Source organism: Callithrix jacchus, chromosome 9 (assembly GCF_049354715.1).
Source record: "Callithrix jacchus isolate 240 chromosome 9, calJac240_pri, whole genome shotgun sequence".
NCBI classification, from domain to species: domain Eukaryota; kingdom Metazoa; phylum Chordata; class Mammalia; order Primates; family Cebidae; genus Callithrix; species Callithrix jacchus.
The window spans coordinates 106,785,471-106,804,068 of record NC_133510.1 but is presented as its reverse complement, the minus strand read 5'-3'; the positions used below and the strand labels follow the sequence as shown (position 1 = coordinate 106,804,068).

At 45.2% G+C, this 18,598-nt stretch overlaps 1 long non-coding RNA gene across 1 annotated transcript; it reads left to right on the top strand.

Annotated features, from left to right (window-relative positions):
* The first annotated feature begins 2,334 nt into the window (after window positions 1-2,334).
* On the top strand, window positions 2,335-15,090 carry LOC100385250 (uncharacterized). Its single transcript, XR_013522062.1, has 5 exons — window positions 2,335-6,185; window positions 7,319-7,470; window positions 9,142-9,998; window positions 11,139-11,268; window positions 14,699-15,090. It is a non-coding gene; the product is annotated as an uncharacterized LOC100385250 (long non-coding RNA).
* Window positions 15,091-18,598: the final 3,508 nt, after the last annotated feature.

The following is an 18,598-nucleotide window of genomic DNA, read 5'->3' as shown; positions in this document are numbered from 1 at the left end:
TGCTTTTTTTTTTTCTGATGGAATCTCGCTCTGTCACCAGGCTGGAGTGCAGTGACAACATCTCGGCTCACTGCAATCTCTGCCCCCTGGGTTCAAGCAATTCTATTGCCTCAGCTTCCCAAGTAGCTGAGACTACAGGTGCGTGCCATCATGCCCAGCCAATTTTTGCATTTTTATTAGAGACGGGGTTTCACCATGTTGGCCAGGATGGTCTCGATCTCTTGACCTCCTGATCTGCCTGCCTTGCCCTTCCAAAGTGCTGGGATTACAGATGTAAACCATTGCGCCCAGCCTGTACTGTATTGCTTTTACAATTTCGTCAGGTAAGATCATTTTAAAATGTAATCCAGTGGTTTTCAACTAGGGGGCGATTTTGGTCCCCAGAAAACATTTGGCAAGGCTGGAGACATTTTTGCTCGTCACAGCTTGGGGGAGAGTTGCTGCTGGCATTCAGTGGGTAGGCCAGAGGTGCTGCTCAACATCCCGTAGAGCGCAGTTCCTCAGAGTACAGGGTTATCTTGCCTAAAATGCCAGTGATGCCAGGTTGAGAAACCCTGATTTAGGTGATATGTTTATTTAAAAAGTGATCTCTGGGGCTGGGTGTGGTGGCTCATGCTTGTAATCCTAGTACTTTGGAAGGCTGAGGTGAATGGATCTCTTGAGGTCAGGAGTTCGAGACCAGCCTGGCTAATATGGTGAAACCCCATTTCTACTAAAAATACAAAAGTCAACTGGGCATGGTGGCGTGTTGGGTTATTGAATTCCCCTAAAAATAATTTACTACCCTCCTAAAATTATCTTTACTTTACCATCTGTCTCTCCTAAGAGATAGGGTATATAAACATCTGTATTCTGTAATTCTGCTGTGTGTACGCTAACACATGTGTATGCTATTTCTCCCATTAATCTGCCTTTTATCAGTTGTTTTTGCAGCAAAACTTCAGAGGGCAAAGGGGAAGTTTTTCCTTGGCCCCTATATCCTGAAATAAATATGCTAGACCAGGAAGGACAATTTAAATTCAAGTCTCTGTGCAAAAATGTGTCAAACATAAAGTTAGCTGCTCTCTGGTCACATTTGAATTCAAGCAGCATTCACAGCTGTTCATTTGAATTCTGGATACCACCTCCTCCGAAATCTTTAACACATGCAAGACATTGTCACATTATTCTTTAAAATATTTTATTACCACCCGGGCATGGTGGCTTGTGCCTGTAATCCCAGCACTTTGGGAGGCTGAGACAGGTAGATCACTTGAGGTCAGGAGTTTGAGACCAGCCTGGCTGACATGGTGAAACCCTGTCTCTACTAAAGATACAAAAATTAGCTGGGTGTGCTGGCACGTGCCTGTAATCCCAGCTACTTGGGAGGTTGAGGCAGGAGAATTGCTTGAATCCATGAGTCAGAGGTTGCAGTGAGCCGAGATTGTGCCACTGTACTCCAGCCTGGGCAAAGAAATGAGACTCCATCTCAAAAAAAAAAAAAATTACCATTGGCTAACAACCTGTGAAATTTTCTAAAATGCATTTTTAGTTTGCAATACCTCCCAATAAATCTTTCACCATAACCATTATCTTATATGTATACTTAGAATTTCTTAAGAAATGATATAAAGCGTACAGTCTTTTTCAATGTCACTATGAATGAGCCTTTGTTGGGTAGGTATCTGGTGTCTGTTTCTATCCTAATGCTGTGTTTTCTCAGGGCTGGTTCCCTTTTCATTTTGTACAGAGCCAGTCCTTGACAGGTATACTTCTCAAAGTATAGAATGCTGTTGGAGAACTGTATCTTGAAACTAGAATGACTCAGGAAGGGTTCCAGTATTTCCAGAAAGCAGGGTCAAGCATGCTGCATCTTTCACTCAGTGACTTAGAAGAGAGCTGGGACTTGGTGAAGCAGAAAGGTATGGTGCACACATGCAGAGGGAACAGCCTCTCATGTGTCACAGAGTCAGTCTCCTGGTCTATTCCCATCTGTGAGAAAAAGGAAATGGATGTGTGTGTCTTGTTACTTGGTGTTTTTGTTTTGTTTTTGGGACAGTCTCACTCTGTCACCCAGGCTGGAGTGCAGTGGTGTGATCTTGGCTCACTGCAACCTCTGTCTTCCTGATTCAAGAGATTCTCCTGCCTCAACCTCCCAAGTAGCTGGGATTATAGGCACCTGCCACCACACCCAGCTAATTTTTGTATTTTTAGTAGAGAAGGGATTTCACCATGTTGGCCAGGCTGGTTTTGAACTCCTGACCTCAGGTGATCTGTCCACCTCGGCCTCCCAAAGTGCTGGTATTACAGGCGTGAGCCACAGCGCCCGGGCTATTTGGCATTTTTGGAGGGCTGTTGGGTATATGAGGATTGAACATAACGTGTTCCTGATTCTGATGGACCACCCTTTTAGAATGTCATTGTCTGTTAGGGTATGCTTCAGAGAAGGAAGCTTCAAGCAGTGAGGTGGGAGCATCATAGTTCAACTCCGTAGCCAGCTTTTCTGGGTTCAAACTCCGTTTCTTCACTTATTAGCTCTCAGTGCCTTTAGAGACATTACTTAACTTTCTGGGTCACAGTTTTTATATTTGTAAGGCAGGGATGAAAATAGCATCCACACTGCATATTGCTGTGAGACTGAAAGCGTTAGGAGGCTGGAAAGCACACAGAATGGTGCCCAGCACATAATAAGTACTCATTGATGAATGGCAGCCATATTTTGTTCTCCGGTATTTGATGCCTGAGGTCATGTGATACCACTGATATAGCAGAGACGAAGAATGTTGAGTGGATTAGGTATTAAGCGATTTTGACTCACCTATTTACAGGAAGGCTAGCGGAGCGGCCTCTAGACGTGTGCCACACTTGCATGGCTGTATCAGCTTTTGTTGCATATCAAACCATCCCAAAACTCTGTGGCTTAAAACAGTGTTTATATTTGGCATGAACCTATAGGTCAGCTGGGGGATTCTACTGGTCCAGCATGGGCTCAACAGATTTGGGCTGGGCCCAGGAAGGTGTCTGAGGTCAGCTGGCACAGCTGATGGGGCTGGCTGGTCCAAGACGACCTAACTTAGTTTTCTGGTGGTTGTCTGGCTGAAATGACAGTGGTGGCTGGACCATGTGTTCCTCATCCTCCGGGAGGACAGCCTGTTCCTCTTCACTTGGCAGCTCACAGGACTCCAAGAGGGAGAGCAGAAGCCGAGGCTCAGGCTCAGAACCGGTACAATGCCTCTTTCCGCCACACTCAGCAAAGCAAGTCGCCAGGCTGTATCCACCTCTTGATAGGAGGAAGTAGGGAGTAGCGTAGCATGGCAAAAGTTGGGTAAAGACTAGTGTAGAGAAGTGCAGCTGTTTCTGCAACTGGCCCATGGCGAGAAGATCAAAGGTCACCTTGGGCAAGCTACTTACCCTCTCTAGGCTTCTTATCTGCAAGTTCGCTTTGTAGTGATAGTTCTCATTTGTTGAGTGCTTACTGGGTACTGTATGCTGATGATCTCTTTTATCCTCAGACATACCTCACATAGCATGTACTATTACCCTCCTTGTACCGATGAGGAAGCTGAATGTCAGTGAAAGTAAATAACTGAAATGACATCAGCTCCTGCAGCTGTCAGTCTGAAGCTGCAAGTCCAGGCTAGGCTGTCTGACCCCAGAGTATGTCTGGGCAACTCCTTGTTGCACAGAATCTCTTCTAGGCATTTATGAAGCTCTAATCCTTGGTATATAGAGTTTAGCTTCCAAGTTGTTGTCCTAATGCAGGCAAGCCTGGTCGCAGGTCTGCTGGGGCCTTGGTGAGGAGAGGAAAGCACAGGGGCCATCAGGGCCACTTAAGTGGGAGCTGGGCCTGGCCCTCCAGAGGCAGCCGAAGAGTCCAGAATGCAGAGTTCCATGGGGTCAGGCCACCATGGCTTGGTATAGACAAGTGTTAATTTTCAGAGGAGACCAAATCAGCAGGGGTAGGGGAGGGGGTGCCTCATGAAATGGGATGCCAGGGGGTATTGGTGTCATTTGTGGCAGCTTTGATAGGAGCATGCTGTAGTTCTGGTCCCCTGACCAGGGTTAGGTGTGTGCTTATGGCTTAAACAAGCAGATGAAGAGGTGAGAGTGAGGATTTCAGCCTGACCAGCATTCATACACTCAAAAGATGTTTACTGAGCGCCTGCATGCACCAGGTGCTGTGCTGAGTCCAGAACAGCGGCCTAGGCAGGAGCACCAACTCTGCCCTCTAATGGAGGTACTGCAGGAAATGTAAGTGAGCCAACCCGTGAAATGACTGCACGCTGTCAAATGCAAATAAGAAATCGAGCTACAGCATTGGTGTGTGTGTGTGTGTGTGTGTGTGTGTGTGTGTGTGTGGTGGGGAGGGAATACTTGTGAAAGGCAGATCAAGATGCCTCCTTGGGGAGGGGACAGTGAAGCTGAGACCCAGTGGACTGTTGGAGCCACATGTGGTAAGGGAGGGGCTGTCCTGGCAGAGGGAGGAGGGTGAGATGGGGAAGGCTGGGCCTGTCCTCAAGGTGGAAGGAAGCCTCAGTGAGCAAAGAGTAGGAGGAAGCTGGACCTCGATTGTCTTGGGCTTTGGGCCTTGGGCCTCGGGCAGGCGTTTAGATTTTATTTTAAGTACAAGGGGAAGCAATTGCAGGGACTTAGGGTAGGGATGACACCTGTGATTTCTGTCTTGAGATCACGTTTGCTGCTGCGTGGAGAATGGATTACATGTTGGGTAAGAGTGGACACAGAGAGACCAGTTTTACACGACTGTCCTGTATCCAAGTGGAAAGCATGAGGCCCTGGATTGGGGAAGACAGAGAAGCCTACAGTGGGCACTGGGCAATGAATTAGGTACTACTGATGACAGCAAGAGATGCTACTTGATGATTTCTTTTTTTTTTTTTTTTGTGGCAATTGTGAATGGCAGTTCGTTCTTGATTTGGCTCTCTTTAAGTCTGTTATTGGTGTATAGGAATGCTTGTGATTATTTCTTAATGAAGCCTGAATTCCATAGCACAGGAGTTAAAGCTGCTCTTCTGTGCTGCTAGCAATGCTTTAATAACATCTTCTTGGAACATTATTCTATTAGTCTGCTAGAGGTGCCATAGCAATCGGTGGACCACAGACTGGACTAACAGAAATAAGTGAAACAATACCAACTTATTTCTTGAAGTTCTGGAGGCTAGACGTCCCAGGTCAAGGTGTCAGCAGGGTTGCTTTTTCTCTCTTGAGACCCCTCTCTTTGGCTTGCAGATGACTGCCTTCTCCCTGTGTCCTCACATGGTTTTTTCTGTGTGTTTATATGTATGTGTATGTCCAAGATAACCTTTTCTTCTAAGGACATGCACCGTATTGCATTAGGCCCCACCCTAATGACCTCATTTTAACCTACTTCTTTAAGAACCTTATCTGCAAATACGATCACATTCTGAGAAACTGGGGGTCAGGACTTCAACATGTAAATTTTGAGGGAACTCAATTCAGTCCAAACAATTATTATTTTTTTCTCTTCCCATAACAAAGTGTGGCCTAGAAAACCACTTTCTACTTTTTAGGAGTCTGTATTATTTTCAAAATATTTAACTCAATAAAGGAGCAAAATTACAGGGCCTTTGCAGAGATTACATTCCCAAGACAATGTGTATCTAGGTACAATCCATTATTTATTAATTGGGTTTGTGAGACTCATTCATGTGCTTCTTGTTATAAGCCTGTTTAGTTTTATGGTGTCTTATTGCAGGACTGAACTTGCTGCCTTCTGTAGGGCTCAGTTACCATGGTAACAACTGGCTTCATTGTATCCATATTTTCACTCTATTTCTGACCTGTTCATTTGCAGACAAACTCAGAATTTGGTTTCAATCTATTGTCTTGGCTCCTTGGCTCTAAAACTGCTATGCATGCACAAACATGTATGAAAACCAACTTCCATGCAGTATATGTCACAGAGGATTTGTGAAGAAAAACCTGCCTATTGTCAGTGAGGAAATGATAGTAAATGCCATGCCTATTAACATCTTAACTCTTTTGTGGGAAAAACCCCCTTAAGTATCATATTCTTTGCCACATTTATTCCCTGCAGTGCTGAACAACCTGGCAAAGTCAGCACCTGAGGAATACTTCAAAGAAAACCAGGTTTTGGAATATGCAACTGAAATTTCCAACTTATTGGATAAAGTCCCGTGATCAAGCAACCATGAAATACATAGAAGGTGTTCTAATGTAAACATGTCTTAAACTTTTTTTGTTTTATTCTTTTAAGATATTTAATCTATACCTGTTAATCCATTTCCTAACCGATTCAGCTGAGAAATGCTGATGGTTAGCATTTTGATTCTCTAGCTTAGTGGTTCTCAGCCAGCGGCTGTCTTGGGCCCTTTGCCACCCAGGGGACTTTTGGCAACACCTGCAGACATTTTTGTTGTCATGACTTGGGGGATGGTTATTGGTGTGTAGTAGGTAGGGGCCAGGGATGCTGATAAATCACACACAATGCACGGGGCAGCCCCCACAACAAAGATTTTATTCAGCCCGAATGTCAGTAGTGCCAAGGATGAAAATAGTGCTCTAGTTTTTAATTTTTTTTTTTTTTTGAGATGGAGTTTTGCTGTTGTTGCCCAGGCTGGAGTGCAATGGCATGATCTCGGCTCACTGCAACCTCCGCCTCCCAGGTTCAAGTGATTCTCCTGCTTCAGCCTCCCAAGTAGCTGGGATTACAGGCATGCGCCACCATACCTGGCAAATTTTGTATTTTTAGTAGAGACAGGGTTTCTCCATGTTGGGCAGGCTGGTCTCGAACTCCTGATTTCAGGTGATCTACCCGCCTCAGCCTCCCAAAGTGCTGGGATTATAGCTGTGAGCCAGTGTGCCTGGCCCTAATTTTTTTTTAAGAGTCAGGGATCTTGCTCAAGGGATCCTCTTGCCTTAGCCTCCCAAATAGCTGGGACTACAGGTGTGCACTACCATGCCTGCTCATGTATGTATGTATGTATGTATGTATGTATGTATGTATGTATTTTTAGAGATGGGGGTCTTGCTGTGTTGCCCAGGCTGATCTTGAACTCCTGGCCTCAAACAATCCTCCTGCATCAGCCTCCTGAGTCACTGGGTTTACAGGCAACAACCACCACGCTCAGCTCTCTAGTTTCTTTATAAAGATAGACACATTTCTTATCAATCACTTTGAAGTTCTTGCCTCTCTGCTATTATAAATTGCTCTTTTTTATATTTTCCAGGACAGATTTTTTAATATAAAATACAAGATGCTTATGAGAATTATTTTTGATTGCACAAAGAATGTAGTCAACATGCACAGTAAAAAAATGCACATGTGTTTTATTTTCAGGTTCGTTGCCTGAAATACGTCTCACAAAAATGAAACTTCAAGAGTGCTTAAATGTCAGGAAAAGCTTGTTTGGCGAGAAAAACATGCTGGTTGGAGAAGTTATGGAATTTTTAGCAGATTTGCTGTTTTTTTCTCCAGAGAGATAGTAAAAAGTAAGTTTTTATGAAATGTTTCAAGAAGTGTGTCTGTCTCCCTGACAAAAGTGCCCCCACTAGTGGCAGGGAGGTCTGGGGTTACCCATCAGGGATAACTGGTAATACTTCTTTGGCTCCAGCCCTGCTCAGAAGCCTGAGGATTCTCCGCAGCTGAGAGATCTTGTACTGGTCTGCTTATCAGGATTCTGACCATAATGTAATCCAAAGGAGTTCTTGGAGCTGGATATGGTGACTCACACATGTAATCCCAGCACTTTGGGAGGCTGAGGCTGGTGGATCATTTGAGGTCGGGAGTTTGGGAGCAGCCTGGCCAACATGCGGAAACCTCATCTCCACTAAAAATACAAAAATTAGCAGGGCATGGTGGCGCGCACCTGTAATCCCCGCTACTTGGGAGGCTGGGGCAGGAGAATTGCTTGAACCTGGGAGGTGCAATTTGCAGTGAGCTGAGATTGCACCAGTGCATTCCAGCCTGGGCGACAGAGTTTAAAAAAAAAAAGGAAAAGAGCTCTTGGCTCACACGTGGTGTGGAGGTTCTGGCAGTAGGGAAGGGACATAGGAGTACAGTGTGGTTGTGAGTGGTTCCCAGTGCCTTGTGAGGAAGATGCTCTTACTTCTGCATCTTTCTGCAGCCCTCAGCTGTGGCTGTTGTCTCAGGTACCACAACATCCTGCTCTCTCTTCTCTAAGACCTAGACCAGAGACTGCAGTGCCTCAGGTCATGTTCACCAGCCACCCCTCCTTGCTCAGGGAGTCCTCTTGTTCTCCTGTGATGTGCGGGGTTCCCCTCAGTGCCTCACACAAGACATCTCAGTTTAAAGGACACTTGTAGGTGCTACCCTCCAGACCGACTGAGTGTGAGCACCTGCCAGGGCTGACCGCCGCTTCTCTTAGGAGGTTGCTATGAGAGAAGGTTCTTTGTGAACCCACAGAGAGCCATGCACACACTGGCTTCCACAGCAGATTTAGCTGCCTGAATGGTCAGGGATGCTCTAGGCTACACTATGAAGTTGTGAAGTTTTGTTTTGGTAGCCCCTCTTTCCTCCCACCCCTGACTTTTGTTCCTGGGATCTATGTTTGTCTCAGACTGAACGCATCGGCCCCACCAGGGCCCAGGGCTTCAGCTGCTGTTCCATAAGGTGAGTGTTCCCTGTTTCCTGGCTTGCTTTTCCATTTCCATTTTCCACGTTCCTCCAAATCATTTTCCTCCCACCCAGCAGGTGACCTCTTGCTGCTTTTGCTTCCAGGAAGAATAGATATTGGTCGTCTCTAGCACTTGAGTGCAAATCGATATTAACCCTTTCTAAAAGACATGTAAAGGGGAACTACCTTTTAAAGAGTAGCCTGATTAAGGGAGGACCTAAGGGTGCAATAGCAGGTGCTATATAGTAGTGGTGAGATGGTGGGCTCTGGCTCTGATTGCCCGAGTTCACGTTTTGTTTCTGCCACTTAGTAACAGTGAGAAGTTACTGTTCAGGTCAAGCACTTAACACCTTGGGATCTCATTCATTTCCTCCTTGGTAAAATGAAGCAAGTAACAGTATCTTCCTGGCAGGATCTTTGTGAGGATTAAGAGATCCTATAGGTAAAGAGCGTAGCAGAAAACCTGGCACACACTGAAAGAGTTTGATAAATTGGGTCATTCGTATTTTGTTATTTTGCTCCCCAGCAGGTGTTTTTTGAGACACTTGACGCCACACACGCCTCTTCTTACTCATGTTAAGACCAGCACTGTGAGCAGAGAACAGGACTTCCTTTACAGAAGCAAAAAGCTGGACCATAGAACCGTTATCTTGTAAAAGAAATATCTAAACACTTAGCGTACTGACTGAGTCATCTCTCCTGCCCGGCTGCCCCACGCCAAGTCACAAGCCACTGAGTGCTGCCTGGCTATTCTGCAGGGACAGCCTTGGCGACCATACATGGATGGCTTCCTGCAGGCCTCACTGCCAATGGCCAACCTTCAGAAACAATGGAGAAGTCGGCCTTGGCCTCGTTGAAGGCTATCCTTGGATTATCCAGCGTCTTTCCCATTGGTTCAAACCAGGAGACATTTTGTTGCATAACTTGGCTCACCTCTCAACCACGCGTAGACCCTTTGCCCTGGTGGCCAGGGGCCCTTGCGACAGCACTCATGCACCACGGAAATGATCCATGGGATCCTGAGGGCCTTGTAGAAGGGGGCTGGGTAGAGCTGGACAAATGAAATCAAATTTAAAAGTTAAAGTTAAGAAAGCAGATCAGAGAAGAGTGAACAAAATGTTTGAAGAGGAACAGTGACAGATTCTCAGTGAAATGACTATCATCTACTTTCCCCAACCATTTGGCCATCCATCTGTAGTTCCCCTGCTGTCAGTATCCTGAATGGCAGCTGAGGCTCAGCTTCTTTTGTGGGTTCCTTTTCTTTCCTTGCCTCTGGCCCAAATATCAGCATCCTCTTGGGCTCGGTTCCTGGGCTCTATTCTTGTCTCAGACTGAGCACATCGGCCCTACCAGGGCCCAGGGCTTTAGCTGCTGTTCTGTAAGGTGAGTGGTCTTTGTTTTCGTCTCCTTCTCAGGCCTCTGTCATCATCACCAGCAGCCATGTGCTTCCATCTGTTCACTGGTCATCTCACTTGGGTATTCCACTGGCACTCCAGAGTCAATGTGTTCTAGACTGGACACACCCACCCCTCACCCCCGACTCAGTTCTCCTTCTCCCATCTCACTTGGTGCAGACACCATGGCATCATCTTAATGATACATCTTAGCAGTGTTTATCATCAGTCACTGTGCTGACACATTGCACACATTTTCTCATTTAATCCCCATAACAACTCTGTTATCTGTATTTTTTTTTGTTTTTTTGACACAGGGTCTTGCTCTCTCACCCAGGTGGGAGTGTGGTGGTGTGATCATAGCTCACTGCAGCCTTGAACTCCTGGCCTCAAGTGATCCTCCCATCTCAGCCTCCCAAAGTGTTTGGATTACAGGCATGAGCCACTGTGCCCGGCATATTATCCCCATTTTGAACATGGGAAAGCTGAGGCTTAGGAGGCCGAGATGCTTGCTACCTAGCTCTTAGGTGGCAGGGTCAGGGTTAGTATCTGGGAAGTCTGATTGAAGAACCCCTGCACCTGACCACTGTGGCCCACCACCACATCTGCCCAAGTTGAGAGCTTGAGCTCTTAACCACATCACTCTCTGCACGTATAGCAGCCCCCAGCACCCCCGGTGTCAGCACCAGCACATCCAGTGCAACACTACGCCCTAGCAAGTCTCCTGTCGCACCTGTGGCCACTGTGTCAGCTCAGACCTTCATCGATCTTCTTCCTCCAGCCTAACCGGTCTCCCCGCCCATAGCCTCACCTGCTTCTGTTTATCCTCCACACTTCTGCTGAGGCAGACTCTAAAATGTGCTTTTGATCATATCAGGCTCTTAATGAAAACTCTTCACTGTTAATGTCCAAAATCCTTATGTTTGCACTCAAAGTCCTTCGTGCACTCCTTGCTTCACTCTCCAGTCTCACCTCTACCTCAAAGAAATTCTCAGATGGTAAGGGTTAGTCGTACTCACCTCTGCTTCCCAGTCCTAGTAGCGGGATTCAGTAAATGTTTGTTGAATGAATGAATGAGTACATGGCAATCTTCTTTGATGCAAACTTTAATTACATTTCTCTTTTCTAGACCCCAAAGGAAGCAAGTACTTAAATATTATAAACAAGTGATAAAAATACAGGAAAATGCAGAAACTCTGGCTAAGTCCTCACTCGTCAGGAAGCAGCTGTCAGCCTCAGCGATACATTATATAAATTAGGTAATTGTACCCATCTGTTTCTGTTCTAAGCAGGTGACTTTTCCCTTTGTTTCACCTGCATACTTTGCTTATTTTTAAAACAGCTCCATTTTTGAACCAAGCAACTCCTGTTTCACAAATGTTAAACTTTTTTGTTACCTACGTATGTTCTCCTAGCAGGAAAAATATCTCTTAAAATCGTTTCCATGACTCACGCCTGTAATCCCAGCACTTTGGGAGGCTGAGGCAGGTGGATCACAAGGTCAGGAGATTCAGACCATCCTGGCCAACATGGTGAAACTCCAACTCTACTAAAAGTACAAAAATTAGCTGGGCATGGTGGTAAGTGCCTGTAATCCCAGCTACTCGGGAGGCTGAAGCAGGAGAATAGCTTGAACCAGGGAGTTGGAGGTTGCGGTGAGCCAAGATCGCACCACTGCACTCCAGCCTGGTGACAGCAAGACTCTGTCTCAAAAAAAAATTGTTTCCATCCCATTTCTCATTCTTTTGTAGGCTGAGCTCCTTGCTTGACCACACTGCACACCCCCATCAGTGTAGGTTCTACCTTTCTTCCACCTCTGTTCTAGGATATTGTTTCTACTGTATATGAATAACTTTCCATGCCTTTTCATCTGTGATGCTAAAGTAACATGTGACCAGAAATAACAAGATTGCTTTTCACAAGGGCCCACTCTTGATTTTAGCTATAAGACAGACATAGGTCTCAGCTGTGCGCAGTGGCTCATGCCTATAATTCCAGCACTTTGGGAGGCCGAGGTGGGAAGATCACTTGAGGCCAGGAGTTTGAGACCAGCCTGGCCAATATGGTGAAACCCTGTCTCTACTAAAAATAGAAAATATTAGCTGGGCATGGTGGCGTGTGCCTGTAATCCCAGCTACTCAGGAGGCTGAGACAGGAGAATTGCCTGAACCCGGGAGGCGGAGGCTGCAGTGAGCTGAGATGCCACCACTGCATTCCAGCCTAAGCAAAAGAGCAAGACTCTGTCTCAAAAAAAAAAAAAGGACACAGGTCTCAGTTCCTTAAACCTGGCTCAGAAGTTTGAAGGCACTTTCTAATTAAAGATAAAAATTAAAAACTTCAGCTGGGTGTGGTGCTGTGCTCCTATAGTCAGCTACTTGGAAGGCTGAAGTGGGAGTATCTCTTGAGCGCAGGAGACCCAAGGTACAGTGAGCTATGATGGCACTACTGTACCCCAGCCTGAGAGAAGAGCAAGACCCCATCTTTAAAAAAATAAAAATATGAACTTAGAATGAGATAAAAGTTAAAAATTGAATAAAAAGTTTGTCCTTCAGTCTTACTAAGAGGGGTAGCGGTTGTGTCCCTTCATTCCTCTTGCTTGTGACTGTTTTGTTCCTCTTTATGGGAGGAGTTCCAATTCTTTTTTTTTTCTTTCTTTTCTGTTTTTGAGATGGAATTTTGTTCTTGTTGCCCATGCTGGAGTGCAACGGTGTGATCTCGGCTCACTGCAACCTCTGCCTCCTGGGTTCAAGCGATTCTCCTGCCTCCACCTCCTGAGTAGCTGGGACTACACGCGCCTGCCACCATGCCCGGCTAATGTTTTTGTATTTTTCGTAGAGATGGGCTTTCACCATGTTGGCCAGGCTGGTCTCAAATTCTTGACCTCAGGTGATCTGGCTGCCTTGGCCTCCCAAAGTGCTGGGATTACAGGGGTGAACCACTGCACCTAGCCCAATTCTTTTCTTAAGTTTCTTTGACCAAAATGTTACCTGTGGTTTATGGTGACTGCAGAGTTTCCTCTTCGTTGGTTCTAGCTCAGTTAAGTGGGATTTACTTACTTATTGATGGCAGTCTTCCAGAGTTGCTCTTGAAGAGCTCCTCAGAGGGCTGCAGGCCCTGCTCTCCAGGCCTTGCTGTTCCCAGGGACCTTATATCTTACTGCCTTGGCGTTCATTTGGTCCAGTAACCTCTTAGCCTGTTCTGCCAATGGTGTCCACTCAGGAGAGTCTGTCTTTTGCCTGGAGTGTTGCTGCCAAACTTGGAAATTGAGGGGAATGGAGAGTTGTATTAGAGTCTACAAACCGTGCTTGGACAGGAAGCTGGAGACAGGCCACACGCAGCTGGAAGGGCGCAGGTAGGGCAGGAAAGAGTGTGAGCCCCACATGGCAGAGCTTCTCAACCTCTGTTCCTAGAATGAGTGGATTACCAGTGTGTCAAATCGAGACCTCTGAGCCCTTGGGCAGGTGGGCAGGGGTAGAGCTCCGAGACTGGTCATCTCCAGCCGTGTAGCTTTGTCTATTTTAGTAGGCTGTACACGAGATCTCATTTTCTGTAGGTGCCGTACTTGAGAAAATTTAAAACACTCTCAGGGGTCCTGATGTCTCATTGCCACAGGGAGTTTTCTCTGTACTTCAACCGAAACGAGTGATTTTCAACCAGGGGTGATTTTGCCCCACAGGACAAAAGTCTGGAGAAGTTCTTGGTTGTCATGACTGGAGCGGTGGGGGGTGGGGATTGGGGAGATGGGAGTGCTACTGTCATTTAGTGGGTAGAGGCCTGGGATGCGACTGAACTTTTTGCCATGCCCAGGAAAGCCCCTCACAACAAAAATTCTCCAGCATCAAATGTCAGTAGTGCTGAGGTTGAGAAACCCTGACTGAAGCCAGTGACTTGGCCCAGCATGTGTGCTTCTCACCTGCTTTACAAGAAAACACAACTGCTTTCCGTGTAGTCACTTGCTGAGGAGGAAGAAGGCTCTAAGCACCTGCTATCTGCAGGGAAAGAATATTTCAATGTAGAGATTTGGGAATGTGTGTGTGTTCATTTTTTTTCATTAAGTCTTTCTAGGCTGAAGCAGTTTTACAAACAGAAAATACAGATACAAATCTAGAGGAAGTTTATGGGCAAAGAACTAGTATATTTAATCTGGTTGTTTCATGTAATATTCTGTTATGTAACAGTTTTCGTGTCTGGTCTGTGAGGGAAGGATAATATATTCATGTACTTTCACATATGAAGGCATCTGTAATAGTAGCAATTGCAGTATTTATTTTGTGACTTCTTAAATAAGTCTGCATTTCAATTTTGCAGTAAATATTCAAGGTAGTTATGACCAAGTGTGCACGTCCTCTGACAGCCCCCTGATGTCAAAAGTTAATCCTCATGGTTTCTAGTTTAAAGGGTATGTTTTTTTATAGCAATAAACCTAAAGGACTCTTTAAAAAATAATAATAATAAATTGGCCAAGCATGGTGGCTCACGCCTGTAATCCAAGCACTTTGGAGGCCAAGGTGGGCGGATCACCTGAGGTCGGGAGTTCAAGACCAGCCTGACCAACATGGTGAAACCCCGTCTTTAAAAAAAAAAAAAAAGAAAGAAAGTGTTTTTATGTGAAGAGTCATCTCTTGCCACTATCTCCTGCTGTTGATTGAAGTTGATTCCTTTAATACAAGGTCCACTTCCGGCTCGCAGGAACACTGCAGATGGTTGGTCCAACTGCTAATGTGAGCTTTGTATGCTGTTCGTTCAATCGGTGGTGGCGAAAGCAGACCAATATCTTTGGTGCACAAAGATAAGTGTGGAGGAAGGGAGAGTAGTCTGTTTATGGAGACCTCTGAACCAGCTGACCTTCAACATGTAACAGGTATTTTTAGTTTTCCTACCTTTAACGGAAATTTTCTATCTAAATGGAAATGTGCCTGAGTAGACTCCATAAAATAAGAAGTAAGCCAGAACTGCATATTGCTGGGACTCCTCACCATTAATCTTTTTTAAAGATGTCTTAGGCCGTCTGCAGTAAAAGTGTTACCAAACATTAGTCCTCACAGCAGTTCATTCTGAGGTCAACAGCTATGTACTTTTCAGGGGAGTTGGATTATTTTATACTATGTATAATATATTATGCATGTATAATTATGTATACTATGGTATACATATAATTACACTGCATTATTCAGCAAGCCTTTAGATACTTTACACATTGTAATGCATACCAGAATGATATGGTGGTATTATCTTACCCAACTAGTTTGTTGATCCCGGTGTGGTTTGGGAGAATTATTATCCTGTAAAGAAAAACAATTCAGCTGGGTGCGCTGGCTCACACCAGTAATCCCAGCACTTTGGGAGGCCCAGGTCAAAGAATTGCTTGAGCCCGGGAGTTGAGACCAGCCTCTGAGCAACATGGCAAAACTCCATCCCTGCAACAAATACAAAACATTAACCGGGCATGGTGGCTCTCACCTGTGGTCCTAGACATTCAGGAGGCTAAGATGGGAGGATTGCTTGGGCTAGGGCGGTCAAGGCTGCAGTGAGCCAAGATCCTGCCATTGCACTTCAGCCTGGATGACAGAGTGAGATCCTATTTCAAAAAAAGAAAAAAAAAAAAAGAAAAAGAAAAACAATCTATTCCCCTGACCCCCACCACCCACTTGATGTACACAGCATGAAGCCACCCACATGAAGGCAACTGAAATCATTGCTTGCATCTGCCTTCATGAGTTTGGATTGTGGCTCATATATAAAACCATTAATATTTGTTTTCTTTGTCTGCAGCTTGTCTCTATTGTGGGGCAGATCCTTGGGTGCTTTGCAGGGGACCTACCCATCACTTTGAAGTGGTCCCCTAGGTTATCCAATGTGGCTTTTATTTTTTTGAGATGGAGTTTTGCTTTTATTTCCCAGGCTGGAGTACAATGGTGCAATTCCATCTCATTGCAACCTCCACCTCCTGGGTTCAAGCAATTCTCCTGACTCAGCCTCCCGAGTAGCTGTGATTACAGGCACCTGCCACCAAGCCTGGCTAAATTTTGTATTTTTTTTGGTAGAGACGGGGTTTCACCATGTTGGCCAGGCTGGTCTCGAACAACTGACCTCAGGTGGTCCACCCACCTCAGCCTCTCAAAGAGCTGGGATTACAGGTGCGAGCCGCCGCACCTGGCCCAATGTGACTTTTGTGAATGCCGTATGGCCTGTATTTTAATTCGTCCCAAACGTACCTTCTGAATTTGGTAAAAATCTGTCTTGGTCTTTTCTGTATGCAGTAACAGATAAAGAGACAAATAGATGGACACTAGGTTGCCCACGCTCAAAGGACTGTACTAAGTGCTCTGCAGGAGACAAAAACCAAACAAGATAACTTCTGTCTTTAACTTCAAGCAACTTATTTTTGTCATTGTTGTTAGGTGGCAACATAAACCTACAACATAAAATTTAACACATTAAAGATTTAAAGCATAGTCTGGCTGGAGGGGATTGAACTGGATTTTGGTTTTAGCTTGGCTGTAATCAGCTGTGTGACCTGCAGCAAGTCACATTGCCTCTGGTCCAGGTCTGTTTCTGGGCTTTGTCTGTAAAGCGTGTTGCATTCATTACTGTCCTCCATAGAGTTAATATTCCATGCCTAAATATAAAGGAAGACAGTGGTCAGTAGCAAGAGGATGTTCAAGGAAAACCTCTTGCGGAGGACCCTTAAAGAAGTGGAGGGCACAGATTGTCAGAGAAAGGGGGCACTTGTAGGTGGGAGAACTGCAGGAACAAAGGTAGGAATAAATAAGATGTGAAGGGGACCGATTGAGAGCCGTCGGGAGGGGCTATGAGGAAGCATTTCGACAGAGGTGGTGTGCGGAGTGGGATGTGAACAGGAAAAGCAGGCAGCGGTGGGAGAGTTGAGGCAGTGTGCTGATGTAAAGGAAATTCTCTCCTGTAGGGAAGTAGAGACTTTAGACTGAGGAAGGCTTGGGAGCCAGTGGTCTTCTAATGGGCTCGTTCTATTTAGGACATTGTTTTGGAAACTCTCGAACATTATTTAGAGTTAATCAAGGCTGTCTAAAGTCTGTCTACAAATGCGCAGTGAAGAATTTCCTGTCCGTCTTATGTAATTTAACCCCTGTTCTTATCACCCTCTAAGGCACTGAAGTAAATAGCATAGGTTGAACACACTTCATCCAAAAGTCCAAAATCCAAAACTTTTTGAGTGCTGACATGATGCACAAAGGAGCATTTCAGGTTTTGGAGTTCTGGGATTAGGGATGCTCCCCTGGTAAACATGATGCAGATATTACAAAATCTAAAAAAATCAGAAATCTGCAACACTTCTGGTCCCAAGCATTTTGGATAAGGGATACTCAACCCATACTTTACTACCTGAAATTATATATGTATCTGTTCATTATAATCTCTTGCTCAAAAGAAGAGATGCGATCTGTTTTCTCCACCATTGTATACCTTGCTCTTAGAACAGTGGCTGGCATTTAGTATGTACTCAATAAACACTTGCCTAGTGAACGAATGTATGATGGAGGAAATACCTTAGCTAATTCAGATTTACCCTCCCACTTTAGAAGTGCAAGTATTGATTATTAAAGGCATTGAATGTTAATTACTTATAACATTATCATCATTCATTTATTAATTATAACATTTACTGCACCTATTAAGTGACAGTCTCTATGTTAGTTCTTGGGAGTATAACAATGAACAGGACCCATAGAGATCAACACTGCCTTCCCTGAGCTCACACTGGGGTAGAAGGCTGTCAGACAATGTAAATATGCAATTTAGCTGCAATTGTGGAAAGTGTTACCATGGAGACAGCAGGTAGACAACTAAATACACAATGGCTTAACTACAATTGGGGAAAGTGCTCTCATGGGAAAACACAAGTACTAACAGGTGACCTTGATCTGTCAGATGGAGGGGTGTGGGCTGGGGATGCATCTCAGGAAGTGATGCTGAAATTGGATCTGCACGATGAGAAGTGGCTCACTAGTAGTGGGAGAGACGGAGGAGAAGAGTCACCCAGGCAGTAGGAACAGAATTTTTGAGGCTGGGAGGAGTTATGAGGGCCTGGAGTGCAGAGAACAGTGTGGAGAAGGAGGTGTGTGAGGAGGATGTTAGAGAGGTGTGGGGGGTGGGGCCACAGGCCGCTCAGGCCCAGTCAAACATCTGGGGTGTTACCATAAGAGCAACTGAAAGCCAGTACAGGATTTTTGCAAAGTAGGTAAGTGTGAGGAACCCAGAGCCTTTCCTCTAGCATAATCTTCACAAGAGGTTTCTAATATCATATTCTGAGATCATTGTCATGAATCCAGAATCCATGAAAGAACACAAAGGATGTGTTTGTGACACTCATTTTCCCTTCATCTCTGAGGTACATATTTTAATCTTTCAAACAGACTGAACTCCTGAGGGCAGGGGCCTCATCATGTATTCTTTGTATCTTCAAAACGTCAGAAACAGCACTAGCTGTAGTAGATGGTGCTCTGTCACTGCAGGAAGGCTGAGAAGTGGATAAACAGGTTCTTTCTGGGTAATGTGTCTTGGGTTATCCAACAGAAATGATGGCTCTGCTACAGGCTGACAGTATTGGAA